Consider the following 14,783-nt stretch of genomic DNA (forward strand, 5'->3'; position numbering starts at 1 on the left):
AAATCTCCACCACACAACACAGTGGGTATAAGGATATGATGGACTGACTGGACTCCGTTGAAGTTATGTTAACCCTTCTACTGCAGAATTTTGAAATCCCTATATACTTTGTGCACAGAGTTCCTGGTCAGTGTTGGCATGGGGTTTATGTATATCCTCTTCAGTTCAAATTCCTCTCCTCACATGTAAAGATAGAATAACATTGTCAGAAGTCAAGCTCATACTTATAATCCACTCTGTTCAAATGGTAATACAACTGTCTTATCATTAATCTTTGGATGTCATGATACACTTGCTTTAACGGCACCACCTTACACTGATAGGTGCTATCTGCAATCAACAACTTGATCAATGATTGTAGAATACGTTTCAGTTAATTCCAAGTATTTCATAAGCTCAATAAAACCCATCAATTTAAACAAAGAATACAAATTTCAATGATTTCTGGAAAGAAATACAGGTTAAACTTTAATCAAAGACCTGATGAATAAATGCAACATAAGTGTTAGTTGACTTCAAGTATTTTTCATATGCTCAATATAACTCATCCAAAAAATTCAAATAATTTTTTAAAGAAATATAGGTAAAACTTTAATAAAAAACTTGACGAGTACTTGCAACATAAGTTACAGTTGACTTCAAGTGTTTTTTTTTTTTTAATAAATAAGCTAAATATAACTCATCTCAAAGTGTCCAGTATTTCTGGATTATTAACTTACCGACGGTGACACTTCTTGATTCTTGTGCCATAGATTGTGATTTGAATCCTGTATCTGTGTTACAGAATGAGAAGGGAAGCAAGTTAGTATGAATCCAACTTTGTGTTCATTGGGGAAAAAAATGTTTGTGGATATTAATCATTCTGTTCCCGTGTAAATGAGTATCATGACCAGAAATCATAGGAAATGTTTCACTTCAAAAGTGGCTGGGAAATAAGGAGAGTCATTCTATAACTGCCTGACTTACAGTTGATCAGACAGCTAATTGCCTGAATAACTGAATATCTCATTATTGTCTTGTTTCACCCACCAGTTGATTCACTAGAAAACTGCCTAAGTAGATAAATGGCTTGTTGAATATTTCATTGAATGACCTAGTAACACTGACAAAGGGACTACTGAGAAACTAACCACATGCCTGACTGAACTAAAGATGATGGTCCAAAAAGTGAGATAGAGCTATCAATTCATAAATACTAACAATTAATGAAAATTTTCAGAAAACCCTCATTATCATAATTTTCACACACTTGATTTCTATTAATGAAAATGTATTAATTTAAATTCAGTAGATCAAAAAACTTCATCAAAAGAATTTTGAAAAGCATTTGCTACAGCTTAATCCCTCCCCTTAAAAATTGAAATCCCTAAGCCTGATAAACTATAAACTATAATTGATTTGAACTCCTCAATGGTAATTTACAGAACAGAAATTAGTTGGACTTCACCATAATGTAAATAATGATATTCCAAAGTAAAAGTGATCCTTGCTGACACATATAAACCAGACAAGTAGGTAATATTTGTCATATATTAATCATAAAACATCATCAACACAGATAAATAATCAACCACTCTATTTTGCAATGATGACTTCATGCTAAGATAAGTAATATGAAACAAAATTGAACAGTGTCGTTAAACAGTCTCCAGTTATGTATTGATGGATTTGTTCAGTATAGGGTACTGAATTATTTCTGTTAAAACAGACAATACATGCTAAATAATTAACAACATTCAAAACACATTTAGTTTTAACACTCAAAGGAATATCAAAAGTCAACAATACAACAAAAATGTTATTCCTTTGAAATTCACATTTCAATATTAAAATGGCAGTTATTGATTACAGTGAAAAGAAATGGTAAGAAAACACGCATGCATGAATTTATTCAAGTGTGTGAGTCATTTCAACAACATATGGATGAATGCACTTTTGTTTGTTTTATTGAATTGATCTTGAAACCTGCACAGCAGTTTGTTTGGTAATGGAATCTTGGATTTCTTTTTCTTTTTTTAAATCAAATTTAAATGCAACATCCATAAATTTCATAAGGCTGAACTAAAACTGTGTTTCATAGACTATGCCTTGTCACATCAGACAAAAACATATGACAAATATTAACAAATAGGACACATTATTCAAATTAATTAAAGTTATAACAGCAAGACCAGACATTGTTTTATGTTGTTGTTTAATTGAAATACAAAATATGATACAATAAAGTAAAACAAAACACAAAGAGACAGCCAAACCTGTGTTTTGCAGCTTCTAACGTGGAAAAGAAAAAATGAAATTTGTGAGGTGTTCACTTTTCGTAGAGATATTTGCCTTACCAGTATAGAGGCCTTTTAATTATCATAATTTTTCATTTTGCTAAAATTTGTGAAGGCCTTTTATTTGGTAATTGGCAAAACTGTTTCATCACTTTGTGATATCATGAGCAGGTCATCACTACATCAAGTGACACTGCATGTTGAAAAACCTGGCCATGTAAGACACGATACCACTATGCACACGGTCTTTGACAAAGTATTTTTCTGGCCATTTAACCCTGGTGACTGTTAAAAATTGCTGGTAACCTATACAAGTTTAGCAGAGTAATTGAAAGACCATTAAAAAGTTGAGAAAAACTGGTTATGAACAGACCAAGGTTAACATCTTTATTAGATTCACATGAAACTCATGGAATGATCTTTAAAGTGAGCTGTGATTAATGAGATTAAATCAGGCAATGCTCTTGAACACTCCACACCAAATGAAGGGGTAGCCAAATGAGAACGTGGCATATTTTGGAAACAAAATAGTGTTTGCTGCCATCACCTTCCGTTTTGCTCAATATCGTGGTCTGCATACTCTTGCTGCTCCCCGTGTCCCGAACGGTCGTCTGGACAAGAGTTTTAGTCTTACCATCTTCTGACGTCTTCGTCGTCGTCTGCGTCTTCTCCTGGCCTGGCGTGATGACGTTCAGTCCCACTGCCTTCATTCGCTGCTGGGCGGACTCGACCTCCAGTTTGTGCATCTTCTCCTCGAACTGCTTCTCCTGCTCATGGATCTTTTGCTCCCGTTCGTCTGTGTCGGAAAAGACGCGGTGGTGTCCACGTGAGAACGTCAAAACAAAACTTTGTCAGACAGCGCACGCACAACTAAGAACCCCCATTTTACTTCACTATGAAAAAAAATTACGAGTCTGAAGGCAAGCTGAAGAAAGAGAAAATATATGTTTTGCACAAACTTCAGAGGTAAGAACTATATTCCGACCAATGTACTTCTGAACTTCCATGTACTTGATAAAATCTAGGATCTGCAATCTGTTTAAAGATGGTAAAGTGTAACACTACTAGATGATAAACCAACTGTCAGGTTCATCTGAGGCAGAAAACATTAAAGTCAACACTAGGCGACATGATAAAGTTAGCTAACTGCTGAGTAATGTAGGCATAGCATTAACAAAATAGATGATCTGAAAAATCTCTATGCATTGATAAAGCATGTTCAACCACAGCATTCATGAAGTTGGATTGATACAATCAAGAAAATCATGAAAAGAAGTGGTTATGAGAATCAGCAAAGCATTATGGCATATCTTGGTAAAGAAAATAATTCCCCCTGCAACTGCAAATTCATCGGGCTATAAACCTTTGAATCAGGACCGACTCCCTTACCTCTCTTCTTTTTCCTGACTTCCCGCAGCCGTGCTCGGATCTTCTTGCGCTCGTCGAACTCCGTAGCCTCTTCCAGCTGCCAGAGAACACAAACACGAAATGAGAACCGAGATGGGTAACACCACCAGACATACGCATCATCTCCAGCACTGACACCACTATCGGTATCCACTTTTCCTCCTCCAATAACCCTCTCCCCTCCTCCTCCTCCTCCCCATCCCTGCCCTCCTATTCCTCCTCATCTCATTTTTTTTAAACTCATCACTAAACATCTCAGAAAAGAAGAAGTAAAAGAGAAGAAGAAGAAAAAAGAAAACTGTGAAATCGAGCAGAGCAACACGCCGGGCTGAACCCATGTTGGTGGTTTGCACGCTACAAGCGGCGATCCAGGGAGATGCGCGAGAAAAGGTGATTTGGCGCAGGTGCTCTTCTGGATCAGCAAATCTTAAACCGTGACACAGATGTGTTTACCCATCAAAGGCAACCTTATTACCAAATTCGCAGGGGCTGCTCAGGCCACAATGGAATCTCACCAGTAATTTTCCAGTGCAGTATGAAGGCAATGATGTAGTGGAAAGAAGGTAATTAGTTTAATTAAGATGCAAATTGGTTGGCCTCGCACAATTGGTGAAGTTTGAACACTTTAAAAAAGGCTTGTTTAGTTGAAGGATTGTACTGTGACACTGGTGTTAAAAAGTAGCAATATGGAGATTATGAATGAAGGGAATAGGGAGGGGGAAAATTCTTGGGGAAAAATTCTTGTAATTCAGTAATGAGAAACACTGAGGGTAAAGAGAAGATGAATTGTGAATGAAACACTGCCTGCAGGAAAATGCTGGAAGTGCACGCCTGTAGCCAGAGGTACACTCCAGTTGAACAACATTTAACCAATCGCTTGCGAGTTATTGCAGTTCACAATTAACTCTATGCATGGTGCACACAAACACACAATACATATCGTTTTTGTAATCAAAGGGTTACGCTAATTGTGCAGTTATACACATCCATTCACAAAAGTGTAACCTGTCCACCCAATTAAAAAAAAAAAGAAATTAGGTATCAGTGGGGAAAATTGGTTTCAATGGTTTCAATCTGATGATTTTTAGGCACCTTACAACAATATTGTGCCCCTATGATATGGAGGTGGGGGGGGGGGGGGTGAATATGGGGCAATGACATCAAAGTATGTGTGGTTAAACAGATGAAAAATGTTTGCAGAGTTTTATTGCAAAATGAGCTAAGCACCATTTTTAAACACTTCAAAGTAAGTCCATCATCAGATAGAGCAAAATTAGACCTTTCCCGTAATACCTCACTTGTGACATAACAAGGGATATTCTAGAAGTTATGATTAAAAATATCCTGTATTTTCTTATTATCTTCTATGTTTTTTAGCAGTTTTAATCATAAATATCTCAACATAACAAGAATGGATTTAGCTCGTTTGTAATAAAACTCTTCATTTGTATATGGACAGTGAGAAAGGGATTGATGAGCATGAGAGTGAAATGGAGAAGAACAATGGTCTCTGTCAACATCCACTAATCTTTTACACTTTCAGGGAGATGGATGGGGGGGGGGGGGGGGTTGGAGGAGAAAGTGGGTAGAGGGAAGGGGGAAGGGGTTACTGTCTGGAGGTAGGGTTGATTCTTAAGTATCATGTTGTGCATGACTACAAACATTTGTACTCTATACAAAGCTAGATTGACTGACAGTGAGGAAGGGGCAAAGAGGTGCAACAAGGAACATAATATTGGTAGCGTCATCAATGTAGGAAAACATCTCGAGAGTACATTGCCATGCAATGTTAAAGGACAAGATCACTTATACATGTATATACATGTGGATGAAGTGAATGCAGCAATATTACTAGGACACATTAGTGAAAGTTTGGGGAAAATTTGACAATCTGTTCAAAAGTTATGAATTTTTAAATTACCTGTGCAGTCACTGCCGGATGAGAAGACTACTACAATGTATAATGTCACAGGCGTACAAGGATATAAGGAAAATGTAAAGAGAATTTTACAAAATCTTATTCTTTGAAAAAAAGTGCACATTTCCTCAACCTGTCACTGATGTATGTTAAGGGTAATATTATTCCTCCTGCCTTCTAAAAGAGGCAAGTGAAGCGTTCTTTTCTTATGTGAGAAAAGTGAAAATATGTCTATCTTTATGTTTTCTTTATATCGTTGTACACATGTGACATCACAAGCTGTAGTAGTCTTCTCATCCAGCAGTAACTGAGCGGAAACTTCAAAAATTCTTTTGAATGGGTCGCCCAATTTTCCTCAAACTCTACTTCTACTAATATTGCTGCATTCACTCAATCCGCATGTCTATGACAGGTGAATTTGTCCTTTAAAGTCCAAATGTGACCGTGCATCACAAAGCCCCCAAAAAGTCGCATGCCCTGATTTTATATGAGGACTTCAAAATAGGTGAAACAATTCAACCTAGTCAAATTTTAGATTTCAATATTTTCTGACAGAGCTATTCTTCTTCTACATTGCTCTTTCAAAGTTTGGGATCATAAAATGAGTGGGAAATTGTGTTTTCAGCTGTTTTTCTGGAACACTTTTTTTACTGTAGAATGGAATAATTAGGTATGTCTTATAGGTCCCTTTTCATTTCTTCAAAATCTTTTAACCCGTTGAGGACGGTTTGATTTTGCTTCAACACGCATTTCCCATAGACACCTGCCCGAGTATACCCGGGACTTGTCCTCAATGGGTTAAACACTCTTCACTTTCATCTCTAATAACTTTTGAAAGGACGGCACTACTACTTAGAAAGTTATTAGTCATGACATGGACAGAATGTGTTCGTAGAGCATGCTCAGTTTCAGCTTAATCTGATGATCCCTTCAATGTTGTTGCTATGGTGTTTTGCATCCTATTCTCTTTTTTTTTACCCATTCACTGCATAGCTAGCATGGCTTAGTAACATTATGCCCTTGAACAGATCCTACACTTTGGAGCTTACTTTCTCAGTACACTCTTTCCACAGTGTGTGCCTTCTTTCCAATATTTAGATAGGTTAGGAGAGTCCATTTAAATTGAGTTATACATCATTTCAAAGCTTAGAGTCTGTTCTTTCAGAATCTACCCTTAACTAAAAATCCATGTCGGGCAACTTTTTGTTGGCTTTGTGATGTAGGGTTACAAATGCAGTATGAACAAACTGGTAAAAGTTCATCAAAAAACTGGACACAAAATAGAAGTTATGTAGTCTTAAATTTCCACAGGTTCCCCTTGAATAGTGTCATTGGCAAATAACCACATATTCACATTTTATGAGGCAATAATGTCATAAACTTATACCTCTCTTGTTGATTTGGCCACAAGAATCTTGGCAACACACACAACTACAACTGCTTTTATTCTTATATTCATCATGTTGGTGTGTTATTGCAATACAACAGAAAATATGATGCAAAGGATACACATTTTCTTTATGATTTCATGCTAAAAATAAAGTTATATTTCATTCAATTTTGTGCATGGCCAGCATAAAATTTAAAAATGCATAACTTGATCCCCCTCATCTCATTTGCAAGGATGGTTGCTCATGGCATCGCAGTTTGGTAATGACCTACAAAACTTTTAACATTCCGTAATTTCTTATTCTGGGTTCAATTTTCATGAAACTTCCACAGTACACTTTTGCTGCATTTTACTTTATAGATAAAAACCCATTGGAAATTGACATTGGATTTTGCATTATCTTCAATCTTTAAATGTGTCCGAGATAATATAATTAGTATGAATGGTATGGATCTGTTAAATAAACACATCTTGACCTGCTAGTTACTTTTTTGTCTTGTGACATTCTTAATTCGTCTTTCTTTTCATCAACTACAAAACTTGCTCCCTGCTGTGTGAAAGACTCTCATGTTTGATTACTGGCTAATGAAAATGTCACCCCAGATACCAGTCAACATGAAACTGTCCTTCATCATGACCTCCCTACACATTATTTATCCCATTATCCACCCCATCTTCCTCTTCCTCCTATGTATAATGATTGTTTCAAACATCAGTGCAGGTGACACTGGCAGCTAATTTGCCTCCCAACCAGCTGAGTTTATCAACATGACGCCCAGGAAATCATAAAGTCAAAGGCCAAGGAGGCGAATCGGACAGACACACCGAAAAGCCTCCAGTGGTGGGCTTCAGACAGAGGGTGGTATATACAATCAACTCACAATAATCCTAACACAGTGGCTATGTTTACTTTGGACTTTGAAGTTTTAGTTATTGGTCTTAAAACCATGTCACATTTTGTGATGCTTGACAAAGTATAAAAATCAAACTAAAATGATTGAACCTAAAAAGATTGAACCTAGAAAATTGAAGCTAAAATTCGAAAATTACAGAATGTGAAAATTTTACATGTTTCTACCTAACTGTAATATCATTAGCAACCATCCATCTGAACATTAACAAAGCACTGATAACTCAGCAGAAGATACCACTGTGAATCTAAAGATTGAAATATAAAAACATTCAATTCATACAAAAAAAAAGAAAAATGATAAAATGATAAAATCAAAATTCTAACTCACCATCTTCTCCAGGGTGCTCTCATCTTCAATATTCTCTATCGGCGCCATGGCGACAGTCCTCAACGTCGGGCTCTGGAAGATGGAGGAAGAAAATCAATGATTTAAAATACATCATCATCTTGGGCAAGCATACTCTAAATTAACCATAATAATGTAATCACAAATTGGCAACTATTTTCAAAGCATACGTATCAACTTCAAGAAGTGTTTAGACTTCATTAAGGCCGAAGAAAAAAAAAATAGAGAATGCAAAGAAAGGAAAAATACAAGTGTATCTGTGTTGATGATACCACCTCAGCAAATTTCCTGTGGTTCACTCTGTCATAATTACTGGCAACTACAAACACCAAGTCAGAGGGTTCATTTTGAGGATCAAATGTGACTTGAATAACAATGGGCATAGAGAACATACAAAGGTTAAGGGTATTGAGAGGGGTGTACTCTATCCTTGACCACCAGAGAAAACCATGATTCAAAGCCATCGCCAAAACCAAAGTCATTGATACCATGAAAGACTGCTTCCTCCATCCAGTCAGAAGTTTTAGAGTCATGGTTCTGAATCAACTCACAGCACACAAAATTACCACTCCTACCTCTCTACCTCTAGTCCTTATGATACCTCAAACCATTTTCTGCACCATTCAAGGTGTTATGCAATTGAAAACAAAAGGCTTTTCTCAGCCCCCACTCCCTCCCCCATCTCATAACTACATGCCACACACTTTTTAAAATGATTTTTCAAACCCATATGCTATGAATGACATTTGATATGATAATAATCTCTTCAAGAGTCAACGTTTTGATTTTCCATTGTTTAAAGTTCTACTAAAGAATAGGGTGTGTTGCAGACATTTCACAGCATGCTTTAATTAACCTTTCAAATGATTTTTTTTTTGCTTGTTTGCAAATGATTACCTCATTAAACAGATCTAGAAGATTCTGATATTTTTAAATGACAAGTGGCAGTAGGCAAATCAAAGAAAACCACACACAAAATAGTCCTACAACTTCATGTTTTCTACTACTACTACTACTACTACTACTGCTACTACTACTACTACTACTACTACTACTGCTACTACTGCTACTACTACTACTACTACTACTACTACTACTACTACTACTACATTACATGAGCTACTCCTTACAGACTACTGCATTTGAGGTCATTACAAATTTAGAAAAAGTACAATGAAATTCTAAATATTGATAAGGTTCGACATGATAACAACTTTGATTACAGATATGCTGATAACTGAAGACATGCTACATCCACTCAGTGTTAATGATAAATGAAAACAGAGTATGTTCAAATTGGAATTACTCAAAAATTTCTACAAGACCAAATCAGTGATAAAGGAGAGGTATTCATATCTTCCTAAGATGAAGCAGTTTCATCTGAAACATAATCCAGTTACTTAACCCTTCATGTTCCAGACACTTTGGACAGCATGTACAATGATATGGATTATTCTGCACCAATTAGCACTCAAGGCGCATAAAGGGTTAGGGCTAATCTCCCCATCGTTTTAACTGTTTCTGCAGGCCTTCAATTAGGACATTCATAGTCCTAGATGATTCAACAAACAAAATAAACCAGTCACAGAAAGAAGGCCTAGTTTTCTGTCATTGTAGAAGTGAGCACTAAGGAATGACTTAACTTTGATGCAGTACATATGATCTCTTCCATTCATTGTCTCATTATTCTGCACAGATAAGGCAATATCTTTCACCCTTTTTACTACAGGATAGTGAATTCCTCATACATTTTGCAAAGGACCGGACAGGTTACCATTGGCAACTGGTTAATGCACATGGAATGTCTAAATCCCCCCCCCCCATAACACTTCCTACAGAGCGCTCTCGTTCCCTAGTCCAACCGCAGCACAATACATCTCCATCGCTGATGTGTGATCTCGTACTGAACAGTTGTGAGTTCTCAATCACACGACACGTTAAGACAAACAAGTCAAAATGAGTGTGATTATTTATATTTGGAGGAGATAGAAGCCAGCCTGGTCCATTGAGGCCATTAACAACCTAAGCCTATCTACACTGTGTTTAAGTGATGAGATAACCCACTATGAATGGTAACAGAAGCTATTTGCAGTCACACGTAATTGTACGTCATGCACTTGGAAAATTGGCCCTGCAGTCATACTGTCAGATCAAGCTCATCTAATTCTGCGATGTGATAATGCACATATCCTTTCTGTTGTGTGGTATCAAACCATTTCTATTCATTTCAAACCCTGTCTCCCCCACCACCCAGATTTATCAAAGGTAAAATGTCTGTTTAGAACATACAGTCGACCTTGCTTTAAATGAGTCGACCTCACATAAGTCGAAAAATCACCTCGGTCAACGGTCTTTTTAAGTCCTCTTCTCTTTATATTCTATTGATTTGATTCCCTCATACATCAAATTTTCTTGGAGTCAAAACTATTTCTTCAGTCCACATAAATTCGATTTAGGCAAGGTTGACTGTGCTTTCATCTTATTCACAAGGAATAGCAACACAGCTATATACAGTCGTAGCAGTATTCTATTTCATACCTACTGTACCACAACTATCACATCACTATAAACATGATCACATCCTTCAAAAAGCCAAAACTGCATTTTAGTACTACTCTCTCTCTACATCCTGTGTAGCTTAAACTCTATGTGACCCGCTACAACAAAAGGATCTGAAAGTCAAGGGAGGACAGTTTTCTGAAAATGGCATGACATTATTCCCTTACTCTTTTACTTTCATTTCATATATAGCACAACTCATAAAAGTACTCGGTTGCGGAGATATTGATGATTGTATTAGCGCATGTCAAGTGGTTGAGGAAATCAGAGTTTCGAGAAAAACGGCTTCAAAGTTTTGCTTCCGACACTATCGGAAAATCATGGCCTAGAAAAACGCTGATTTCTTGCCTTTCCTTCGATCATTTAGCTTCAAAATTTCAGCAGATGATAGACAAAACATTAGCCTACAAAATGATGGCAACAACAGAAATTCGATTGTTTTGACCAATTTTGATGATATGACTTCAAACTCAATTTTCTCGGCTTAGCCGTCAGCGACTTTAGGATCCTTTTGTTGTAGCGGGTCACTTATTTGTTTGCATAAATATCTTTCTGTCCCTTAATTCCAGATGTTTACTGTCTCTCCCGCTCTTTCCCCCTCTCTCTTTTTCTCTCTCTCTCTCTTTCTCTTCCTAGCTCTGCATGTATCTCGATCATATATTTCATCCTGTCCAATACAGCTGGCAAGATGCACATTTTATTAAACGTGGCAGTTGCAACTGGCGGGGACCTCATACCTTGCAGTCTCGCGTATCAGATCGGATTGAATTTGGCCATTGAGGTGGCACATACTTGACAGCCTTAAGCACTATCTTCAGCAGGACTATAATCTTCCCCTGTGGCAAAGTACCTAGCAACAATGGAGGAATACCAAGAAACTGCTAAGCCCCTGGGAAGCTCTTCCAGGAAAACTGGTGGAGATGCGGTTGCCGTGGCCACAGAACGTCCTCCCAGTTGTCCTCCACACCTGCTCCTCTCTCTACCCACAACTTCGCTGTACATCCTTCCATTGATCAGATCTGATAAATCTTGACTGATCCAAAGCGCGTGAAATGTGTCAGTGTACTACATCAAAATTTGTCGCTGTACCATTTAAAGTGTTTTCCCTTGGAGTGGCTCATGCATCAGAATTCTGCCAGTTTCCCCAGATGAAAATGAAAATGTATGAATCAAAATTATAATCTCCCCTCACATCTGTAGTATAGTATCAATTTATGAGAAGCATCATTAGGAGTCACACACTGTGCCAAAAGTACAACTTGCTTGCTGTATTCCTGATTTCGGACCTCACAAGTCCTGCAAAACTTCAGCATTTGGGGGAAAGGGGACTGCTAATTCTAAATGCAGTCTCAAAAAGAGTTTTGGAGATGATGCCTGCTGTTCTTTTCTATATGACACCAAAGTACGAGAACTCGTTCAGCCCATAGTCCAATAGGACTGGATGGGAAAGTACCATTCACCTCAAAAAATAAGTTACAATCCTTCACAAGAGACTAAACCAGTAAAAACTACACTGCATCTATAAACTTCCTGACCAGTGCAATGATTACATACTTTGTTCTCTAAAGATGAATGAACTCTGAATAAATAAACAAACAAACAAGATAAATAAAGTCTGCCCACACTCTGCTGCTGACCTAAATATATTCCACCTCCTTGAATATCTCTCTTAAAACACCTTCACCTATTCATCACAAGAGAGTAAGCAAAGGATAAACCAGAATGGCCCCACGAGTATTCGGCAGACAAGGATGACAACAGCATGCCATCAATCAGCGAGATGACATGGCTGCTTGCAGGGGAGGAACGTCTTTCTAGAGTAGCTGGGACTGAACCAATTCCAGAGTGACTTGACTGTGTGCTGTAAATGACTCAGAATGAACTAAAAAGGTATTCAAAGTCCTCTGCTCATTCTTGTTATCATTTCTGCCTTTTTATCTGACTGTTTATGTTTTGTTTTGTTTTTTGGTGCCAAGTGATTTGTGAAAGAATCAAGAATCACTGAGCCATAGGTTTTTGTTAGCTTTATGTTGAAAGTAATGCTCATTCAGATCATAATTTGAGTCTGGCAGATTGCAAAAATAACTTCTTCTTTATTTTTTTCTGAATCACACTAATCAAACCCGAACTCAGACATCCAAATAATCTAATCAAATTTATCATCTACATCCTAACTCTTACAACAACAAAAAAGTTTAAAGTGGAAACAAGAAAAAAAATCAACTCTTTACCCAAGCTTTTGCAAAAGTCAAGCTATTTTCTCCTGTACAAAAAGCATACTGCAATTTGGCAATTTGGGGGCAATGCATTTGATGGTACACTGTAAATACCACAGCTTACCTGCTGCTTAAGACAAACCTGACATCTAACCAGGTTGTGTATCAAAAAACAAATTCTCTTGAATGGTCCCCTGTAACAGTATTATGCTTACTGTAGTTTGTCGCCCTCTGGCCTTTACACACCAAACAAAAGCTAGACAAGAACTCAACAGTCATCTCTTCACTTGATAATGACTGGAACCAAGTCTCCCAGGAAAAGAAGCAAAAGTGTCATTTGGATGGCTAGTCTTCTCTTTACTCTGTTTAATTATCCTTTTGTCTCTCTATGGCATAATTAGCTGTATCATTCATTTGTTTGTCTATTCAGTTATTTGTTTTGGCGTCTTTGTGTGTTTTTTCACATATTAATCTCTTTCTCAATTATTCAGGCATTTCTTTTATTCACTTATCAATCAATCTACATTATACATACATATTTTTATAAAGGAAGATTTGTGATTGATATGCAAATAATAAGGATATCATGCATATATGTGCATGATCCTTGACTATTTCCCATCTATCTATGGATGAATGAGAAGAATTTACATCAGTCTATTTCCCATCTATGTTTGCCCTTGTGATCGGGGCATGGATATAGTAAAGGTGAATCATGGATGTTAAAGCCAAGGCCTTAATGGCTGACATTTGGTCGCGAAAGGTACAGCCATTCCCGTCCGTCCGTCTTCAGACCCGGGCCTGTGTCCGGAATCCAAGGCATGCATCTCCTTTGCACACGGCACCTTGACATGTGCGGGACGTGTGCAAAACAGAAGAAGAAGAAGGGGAAAAAGAAGTAGTAGTCTCTGCTTTAAGGTAAAGATTTGCCCTGATGTTAAAAAATGTGCGGGGGCAGTTACAGCAAGAATAGATTATATCAAAGGAGGACAAAGCTACAAATATCATCTTGAGTAAACCCAGGTGGTTACATTTCAGTTGAGTATAACAGGATAAACTAATTCACATTGTGATTCAAGTCGAAATCATCTCCCCCAAAATTCCCATCATCACTGATGAGAGGTAGTGAGTTAGATGTACACATGTTAATGAAGATGTATAGTGTTGTTTGTGTGCAGGGTGTGAAAGAATGCTAGCTGGAGTTTTGTCTGCATGGAATACAATAATTAACTCAATGGCACGCACTGAAGAGAGGACTGGTATGTGATACATAGTAGCTCTACAGCCACCATACGCATATTATGCTTAAGTTGATTACAGTGAGGTGTAGATGCTGAGTGCATACTCAAGCATAACATTTATTATTCACTAGAACTCATATCAACATATTCAAGTTGGTAAAGATAAAAAGTTGAAATCAGATAAGTAAGTAGTAGGAGTGCCATCAAAATTAGACACAAAATAAAAAAAATACTAAATTTGAAAGCTTCACACTTTCACCATCTAACAATATTTGACATCAAAACCACACATGCAAATTGGCAGCAATGATTGTGTACAGTCTAAAGAGAGACTAGCAATGTGATGACATCATCACATTTACCAAAAGATTTGAATATGTTGTTGCTACTATTTGACAAACATCACTGATTCACGAAAATTCCACACTTTTCTTGCTTTAGTACCAATTTTAATGAAACCTCTCTTGTTTTATTTCAGCTGCAATAGAACTTTATTTTGTTACCCAACCTTCACACT

General features: G+C 37.2%; 1 pseudogene; it reads right to left on the bottom strand.

Moving 5' to 3' along the window:
- The window catches only part of LOC139719294 (uncharacterized), a 178,603-nt pseudogene that overhangs the window by 13,978 nt on the left and 149,842 nt on the right, over positions 1 to 14,783 (bottom strand).

Source organism: Diadema antillarum, unplaced genomic scaffold (genome assembly GCF_040938485.1).
Source record: "Diadema antillarum isolate AM-2024a unplaced genomic scaffold, OU_Dant_1.0 scf00000108, whole genome shotgun sequence".
In the NCBI taxonomy this organism is placed as follows: Eukaryota; Metazoa; Echinodermata; class Echinoidea; order Diadematoida; family Diadematidae; genus Diadema; species Diadema antillarum.